This window comes from Fukomys damarensis, unplaced genomic scaffold, assembly GCF_012274545.1.
Source record: "Fukomys damarensis isolate Sample0158 unplaced genomic scaffold, DMR_v1.0_HiC HiC_scaffold_36, whole genome shotgun sequence".
NCBI classification, from domain to species: Eukaryota; Metazoa; Chordata; class Mammalia; order Rodentia; family Bathyergidae; genus Fukomys; species Fukomys damarensis.
The window spans coordinates 4,404,131-4,413,621 of record NW_022900948.1 but is presented as its reverse complement, the minus strand read 5'-3'; positions in this window follow the sequence as shown (position 1 = coordinate 4,413,621).

Here is a 9,491-nt window from a genome sequence, read left to right as displayed (position 1 = left end):
CTAAATTATCATGCTGCTGGAATCCCACCCCTGGCTGATGTCAAATCTAGGGGAAAAACCTGCTTGAGTTCTTGCAGAAGTTCCCTCAGGGCTTTGGGAACTGTTCTGCATATGTGTTCCAGGATTTTGTAATTCACAGGTCTCATCCACTTCCTGAGTCAGCCTTGCTACACACTATCTCCTATCTCAAAATTGCTTCATTTTGTAATTTTATTCATAATCCTGTTGTGTTACATTTTTTGTACGTATTAAGTACTTCACATTCTTATTGTAATTTTTCATTGTCAAGAAATTTTTGTTGCATGAATGTTTGAAAGAAATATTTCTTGTAATACTTTAGTTAACTTTTAGTTTGCTTTTGACATGGAATTGGAGAATAGCGAAACATTTAATTTTGTACAGAACCAAGTTCTTATGAAATCCAAGAATGAAATTGTAGACAGAGGAAATTAGGAGAGTGTTCACTGGAAATACTTAAGAAAAATAGCTCCTTGTGTACAGCCACTAGAAGGGGATACTGAAAGTGGAAGTTTCCAGCATGTTGTCTTTGTTTTGTCTTTATATAGATAAGCAGAACATTAGAACTTATTTTAAACAAGTATTTCTGAGGGTTTAAAGCCTAAAGAAAATTAGTCTTTTAGCTGCCCTAGTTCAAGAAAGCCTAGTTCAAAGACAACTGGTCACTCTGTATTTTTAAATTTCTCAGTCAAGCCCAGGTGTAGGGAAGAACTATCAGCCAATTTAGCATATTCTAAGACTCTTATTACAGAAAGTTATCTATCAATTTTTATTTTAACTTCTACCCTTCTTCCCTTGTTTTCTTTTACAATCCTATGCTTTTGTAGCTTGATGGCTTAACTATCTCGGTTTGTGTGCTATTTTCTTTTAATCCAGCCAACTCTACCTTAGGCTGCTCCTTTACTGGCTGCTTAGTGGATAATTAAACTGCACTATTATAACCAAAATTTTGCCAAGACTTCAATACAGATATATTTGCTTCTTAATTACGTAGAGTAATGTTTTAAATCTGATTTTTAGTGGAGTTTTACTTCCTCTTGTTTTCCTTCTTTAGAGTTCATTTGGGTTTACCTGAATTTTTGTTTAAATTGCATATTTTGCATTTCTTTGGCCTAATAGAGTTATTGAGAAACTGTTTGTTTGTTTTGTGTGTACACTGTTTTATTTTCTTTTTTTTTTTAATTTTCACACAATGATTTCTTAAGTTGCAGAGGCTGAGCTGGAACTTGTGATCCTCATATCTCAGCTTCCCAGAGTGTTGGGATTTTAAAGTCATTTATTTTTAGCATTTTGGCACTTAGATTTGGCATGTATGAGATAAAACCCCTGTGGGACATACTAGATTATAGTACTTAAAAATGTTAAAGAAGAGAGCTGGGAGTATAGTTCAGGGTGCCAAGCCTGCCTGTCAAGTGCAAGGTCTTGAATTCAACCCCTGGTACCAGAAAGAAAAAAAAAGAAAGTTAAAGAATCATTGAAGTATTTTAGAGGATATTCTTTTTCCAGGTTTTATATTTACAGATAGTAGTAAAGCAGGATTAGATTTATTTTTGTAAGACATACCAATTATTGCATGGGAGTTACCCATTTTAAATAAAAGTACGAAAACTTCACATATTATTTTGTAAAGTCATCATAGGTTTTGAAATTTGGTTAAAAAGAGATAATCGAGTTTCTGTTTCGGTTATAATGGAGCTTATGCTTAGATGGATGTCAACTGTGTAAAAAAAAGAAACAAAGTGTTCCATTTTCAGTATGAAATAGTTAACTCTGACTAGAAAATTACTGGCAGTTAAAATCGTCTAAATGTATGACGATGTTCATGAATTTAGAGGCTCTCAAAAGAAATTGGACTTTGGGAAGTAATAAACCAGAAAAAAAGTCTTTGTTAAGAAAAAAATTGTAGGAATGATAGTTAAAGCCAAGTAGAAACATAGTAATCACAAGGTCCAAAATCTCTTGAAGAGGAACATCTTCTCCGAAAGTCCCACAGTAAAAAGTACACAATATTATCAATAAATGCACACTTAAATTGAGAGGGTGACCAGTGAACTCATATGCAGTGTTAGAGAAGATTGTGCCCCACCCCCAAGTAGTCAGTGGGGAAAAGGGTGAAGGGGCCTGCGTGCTAGAGTTTAAATTGCCCATTTTGATCTCCCTGAGTGTGGCTCTTCATCAGAAACCCAGCTTTTGGAGCCTGAATTAAACAAAAGCTCATTTTTACTCTCTTCTTTCCTTCAAAGTCCATTCTTTGGGTCTGGACAAGTGAACACATTTCTCACAACTATTACCTAAGTATAGGCAAAGAAATGAACAATATGCTTTCATACACTGATATTAGTATGGAAAAGGGAATGACCATACAACACTTTATCATAAAATACCCTGTGAGAAAAGCAGAGTGTCAGCCCTGGAAAGAATGTGCTCACTTACCTGGAAGAGTACTCAGAATCACTGATGTATTACTGAGGGCCTAATGGAGTGTGAGCCTGCAGTACTGGGTAGAGCGGGGCAGAAAAGAACTAAATTAATATCAGAGGCGTAATGAGCTCACGGGGATGGTAAGTACAATGGGAAGCTGCAGGAGGGGTTTGAAAATGAACCTGGAAGTTATGAAGAAAGTGAAAAAGAAAGAAACAAGCAGGTATTCACTGACCATTTAGAATGGTCTTACAGTGATCCACAGAAATCAGGGGTCATGGTGGAAGTAGGACAGAGAGATGTGGACAAATTTGATCTCTGAAGTACAGCTGAGAGGCGTTGCTGATGAAATGGAGGAAATGAGGGAAAGAATAGAATCAAGCATCATTGCAAGAGAATTTGGTTTCAGTGATCAGATGGGCAGTGGTCCATTTTTTTAGAAGCAGTAAATGATACAATATACCTAGTATTTTATATCAGTTTGTGTTATCAACAAAAATAACTGGCATAGACAAGCTTAATACAATGAATTGAACTTTTTTTTTTTTACTTCCTGCCATAGCAATATGCAGAAGGGAAACAAAGCAAAAAATAAACAACAAATGAACAACAAATGGTAGAAGACCTCAGGTTGAAAACATCCAAATAGCTTCAAAGAGAAATGAGAAAGAAAAAAAAATTACATTCAGTATAGTAAATGAAATTGAAAGCCATAAAATATAAAAATAAAATTCCAAAAGGCCAACAGGAGCAGATCACAAAAAAGAATTCAAATTTTTAAAAAGTCCAACAGATAATAATATAGTCCAGAAGTTTTCTTGTTAATATAGAGACATAATTTCGCAAAAAAAAACACCAGCCTGTTTCTCCTTATAAAACTTATAGTTCATTATTTCTCAGCTGTTAAAAATGTGTCCATAATGACTCAATTTGAGGGCCTAGAACAGTGCTTTTACTCCTGAATTTTCACCTAGGCAGTGTGCTTAAAATGTACAGTGAATGTTTAAATTTTATAAAAAAGGTATTATGGTAGAGTCTACTATTAGGGCTTGTGTTTAGGTGTCCCTCCAAAACCTCAGTCTTGGGTGGGGCATTTTCAGGGGTGGCTGTATCTAGAGTGTGTGAGTGATTCATTGTGCAATGCTGGGCCCAAGGACACTAGGATTAAGGGTGAGAGTGTTGCCCACTCTAAATAGTTTGAATAGGATAGAAGGGGCAGAAATCACTGTTAAAGTCCCAGTTGGCTTTGCTATCTTCAACAGCCATGAACTGTTGCCCCTCTGCCACACGCCACCCTGCCTTTGTGCCCGCTGATTACAGACTGAAACCTCTACAGACTGTGAGCTAAGTAAACCCTTTCCTGCTGGTCTTTGAGTGTGGAGTATTTTGTCTCAGCTCTCAGAAAAGTAACTAAGACAGATATATTGCTATTCATCCCACTCAAAACACCCCCTGGGTTCAAACACGTTTGCCCTATTGTTCTTGTGTTCTGAAGCAATTTCGGAAGCCCTCTTTTTCACTAGTGTCTCTAAAACGTGCAATCAAAACTACAGTAAATGCTGCTGCTGAGTGTCATCCAATGGAAAGGCAAGCTCATAAAAACATTGCACTGTGTCCTCATCTGTTTTATTCACAGAGCAACTTCAGGATGGTTGCTAAAGTCAAAATGACCATGAAAGGTGAATGTCTCAGTTGACTCAGAATAATGAGGTGGCCATGACAACACAACTAAATGCTTTCAGGAAAGTGGACTGAACTGTTTCACAAAATGGCAAGACTGATGGGATTAAGTATGTTCAAAGTGAGGGCGAGTATTTTGAAAGGAATTAATAACAAAATTTCTACCCTTTAAAAAGTTTTAAAAGTATAAACATTCACCTTATTTTTCAGTCACACCTTGCATGTTGTTAAACCTGTTTTTTCAAGAGCTCTGGATTTCGGACACATTGTTTGCGTGTAACTTCCACAACAAGAGGTGTTGTGGAAAACTGAAGAAACCATAAGAGACAATTCTAAAATAATCATTAACCTGATTTTATATAGAACATACAAAACATTGTTAAAATTTTTTTTCAAGTAAAGGAATAAAATAGAGAAGTCAAATACCTTGCTTAATGACATTCAGTTTAGGAAGTTAAAATTAACTTTAAGCCCACTGTTTCCTAACTTAATATTTACTATTCATATAAAATGCTTCAGAATGAAGTGCCTTATTTTTGACATATTTATCTGAAAACCTCGCTTAATAGAAACTAACAAGTCTCTAATGTAAAGTGAAATTATATAGTAAAGGGAACAAAAAGAACAGAAATAACTTTATGCTTTCATACTTGTATACTTTCAGGAGAATCAAACATCTTTGATGTCACTGCAAAATTTTATCTTATCTGAGAATTTTTGTCAAACAGAACATCACTGTACATTTAAATTTGTGTGAAACTTTTTCCCATGATAAAAAACCATGACCTAAATGATACTACAGAGATTTTTACAATGTTTTACTAGTGTTCTTGGATTGATATTATCAAAAAGTTTACAATATAATATAAATTTATCTAAAACATATTTTAGAAAATGGGATAAACTTCAAACGTAACCAACAGGTGAATTTCCAAAGCTTATATTTGAATATGGCTACAATTTAGTAATTATCTTTGACTCACTGAAAATTTATAATTGACTATCATGTCCTGAGAATTCCATTTTCTCCTTAAATTTTAAAAATTATTAGCTCTCCAGTACACATTTCCTGTATGAGGTCAATCTGCAAAAAAGTTAATGGACAGGCATTTTGCATTGTGCCAATTTAACAACAGGTGAAATAATCAGATAATGAGAATCTTCAAGTAGTGAAAGTGAAAGGAAGTGTGACATGAACTATCACCAAGATAACTCCTGTCACTCTTGACATTTCCCATTCTTAGACTCAAGGGGGCACCAATTAATATCTGAAAATAAAATTTAAAACCCCACTTAAAGGATATTATATGGTAATGAAAAGACTTGTTACGGAGCCCAGAGAACCAGTAGCCTTGTGACCCAAAACAAGATGATTGCCATTATCCCGATATTACACCTCATGCAATTAACGGAAGTGCCAATTAGTTGCTAGAAATGGCAAAGCAGGTACACTTTCAGCTGTTAAATAGCTGAACGAATTGGAAGAGATAAAGAGGTGACAAATTGTAGCATAAAGCTGCATAAAGCAGTTTAGACATAAAACAGATTCTTATTATAATTAAAAAAGAAGCAATTCGAAGTGCACTGTCTCAACAAGTTTGTTTTGCTTTTAAAGTCTCTGGAAACTTGCTCTGTAAGCCTGCATTGCTGTGATTTACTTTTTCTTGTACATTGTGGCCTCATTGTATAAAATGAAAATGAACTTCTGCAGTGTGAGTTTGCTTTGTGTTTTCCAATTGTAATACAACTCTATGGTGGAGCAGTTGAAACTAAAAAAAAGCTAAGACATGGTAGAATTTTTCAGACCATATTATAATCTTGCAGATTATAATTTTGTGAAGGCGTATGAATCAATATAGGTCAACTGCTTTGAACCAATCACTAATTTCATTGATTATTATGTTAAAAGTTTATTTCTCACTCACATCATAGGATATATAAATGTAAAGATAAAGGATAAATCAAGATGTTTTAAAAGCAGAATTAGAAAGTATTGCCAATTAATTTAGATAGAAGAAAAAGGAGTTGAGAATAGATACAACTTTTAGATTTTCTAACTTGGGAGCAGGTAATATCAATTAGTGAGATGACAAAAATGTTATCAGCCCACGAATCCCAATTTACCCTTCCTGGTATCAGAATAGTATATTTACAGAATTCACAAAAGATTTCATCACGAGACCTCAAATGGATACTGGCCATAATTATGAATATGCTCAATGGCAGAGAGGTTTGTAGGGGTGATTTCTCCTGAATATTGGGCTTAATCTTGTAATCACAGAAAGGAACAATTTTTTTTTTTTTTTTGAGACAGGGTCTTACTGTATAGTTGAGACTGACCTGGGACTCACTATGTAGCCCAGGCTGGTCTCGAACTCACAGTGATTCTCCTGCCTCAGCCTCCCGAGTTCTGGGATTACAGGTGTGCACCACCACGCCCAGCAAGGAACACATTTTTAAGAAAATTCTTAAAGGAACTTCATGTTACTTGGTACAGTAGGAAGTAAGCTGTCCATATCTTTGGTGGCTGAAGGAAAAGTTCTACTTCCTGATGAAAGTTTACAGTCTCCTTTCTATATCAGGGAGAACTCCAACATAGCAAGGGAGATTTAGATGCTGTTAACCAACTATGTACCTAGAAACAAAACAGAAGGGAGCCATAAATTCAAAGCATGCTTAGAATTCATCACAAAAATGTCATTTGGCTTTGGCATTCAGTAACTGATTTGGGAGGGAAAATTAACATGCTAATAAAAGTCTTTTCCAAATAAGAGTTATAGAACTTTTGAGATCACTTTATCTTGTTTTTAACATGTATTACTTTTGTTTAAGGACTTTGTGTTTACCTCACTGTTTTAAATAAAATAAAAATTGAAAATTTTAAATCTTATTGTTCCACTTAGTAGTTTGAGTTGCCCATATATGTAAATAGATTAACAGTATTTTACCTGTAAGAATTTGCTCTTATAATTTTGTTACAGTATAACACAATTATTATAATGTCCTCATGTATATTAATTTTAGCACTGTATGTTATATTTTAGAGTAGACTAACATTTACTATGTTGTATATGTTTTGCAAAGTGGTTGGCAGACAAGTATCAACAGAGGAAATAGAGTATACTTGAACATACATTTTAAAATGTGCATACAATATTATGAAGTAATTTTATAAGGAAAATGACTAAAGAAGAATTTAATACGAAATTCAGAAGTAAAAAGTGAAGCCATTTAATAAAATATTGAAGGCAATTTGATATACAGAAGTAAAATATGCTACTTAAGCTTTAGTACATAAAATCCTTACAAACAATCTTTCTCCTCTTTATCCCTTTAAAATCAAGATGGTAGTGAGGTTCTAAAGAAGAAGAGCGTAAATTCTGTATAACTTCATAGGGTCTCCATCTTACCTCTTTCTCTAGTATCAACTATGTTGTAAGTAATAAACTTTGATTATATTAAGCCCCTCAAGTTAGAGATTGTTTCAGAGCAGTTGACCCCCTTGATTTATATGCCCTCACCAAGTTATAATCTCATGGGCTTATAATTTAGCGTGATAATATTCTACCATGCCTCGGCATTTAAACATTTTCCAAATATAATTTCTACACCACAGAATGCTCCATTAGAACTTCTAAACTAAAGCCAAGCTCTCATGATAGAAATTAAGTTCCAGTCTAACATGGAATTATTAAGGTAGAAATACAAATAAGAACCAAAACATTTGTGTACTTAACACAAGGAACTTTGGAAGACAGTTTTTCAAATAATTTCTGTATTTAAGATATTTTTATTTTAGATCAGGAAAGTAGTTTTTCCCCCTTTGTATGATTTTAAAAACAAAAATCTACAAGTTCATGTTTTCTTTTTGGGGAGGTGGGGGTTGTATGGTCATGAAGAGTATTAATAAAAAAATCTCCATTCTAGGACCATGGATTTAGCTCAGTGGTGCTGCCTCCTGACTCGCAAGCGCAAGGCCCAGCGTTCAACCCCGGTAACAAAAAAAAAAAAAAAATCTTCTATTACATATGATACAATTATAGATACCTTCAGAAGCCAAAACAAGGCATTTTAAATGATTTATTGAGGTCATCATACCGCTTAGGACTAAGAAATGTGTTGGTTCTGAATTTGGATTAGAAGAAATTCACTTTGGTTAAAGTAGAATTGTTTAAGATTGTAACTTGTAGCTATTAATCTTATTTCTACTATGTGCAGCTACATGGAATGTACCTGACAATCACTTGATACTAACTATGGGAACATTATATACTACACATCAACATGCAGAAAATTATTACACATCTTCTTCTAAAGTGCTTTAAATACAATCACAGTTTCTTCAATTTTTAAATATAGAATTTCCGCATAATTTAAAATATTGAATATAGATTATTTAATAAATGTTTTCTTATTTAAAAATTATTCTATTTTTAACTTAATTTTGTGTAAAAATTGTACTGGTTTATAAATGAGCCAAATAATTTTTACCCCCAAATTTGTCAATTTTTTTGTTTATCTATGAACCAAGTTCTTTCTCTGGATTCTTTTTATTATATACTTCCTTTTTATTCATATAATTTTGCTCCTATTTTTATTTTGTTATCTTTGCATTTTTACTTATGTTTTGGAATTGTTGTTCTTTACCTAACCTCTTAACTTATAGAGATCTAATATCACATATTTCCTAGTATTTTTAAATTTTATAAAATTCACTTTGACTTCTTACTTATTAGGGTTCTACAAATTTTGATGTTGTATCTGTTTCATATATTAAATTTTTTTCATTATATTTTCCTCCTTGAGTTGTGAATTATTTTAGTCAGAGAAGCTGTTCTGTGTTTTTGTTACTCTCTTGTAATGTGTTGACAACTTCTCTATGGTCCAGCATGTGGCCAGTACTCATAAATATTTTGTATGTTATTCAAATGAAATTGTGTTCTATCTATATAATGTTTTACTCATATTTATCGTACTAAGCTTGTTAATTAATAATTCTGTTCAAATAATGTATTTACTGATTTTTTTTCTTCCAGATCTTTCTACTTCTAGGCAGATATCAAATCTCTTAATGTGGTAATACAATTTTTTTCTTTGGATTTCTACCAAAAGTTTCTTAATATTTTGAAGTTATGTTATTAAGAACAGATAAATTTCAAATTTATTTATCTTCCCGATGTCTTAAAATATCGTTTTTTATGGATGGCTTTTATAAAAATCATACACATTGATTTTTTTAAATACTATCTTCCTAATTTCTTTTGCACCTGGGAATTTATTTCATTCATGCATTGTAATAACTGATGGAGTTGAATTTAATTGCACCATCAAATTTTGCACTTTTGTTGGCTACTTTTTGATTATTTCTTATA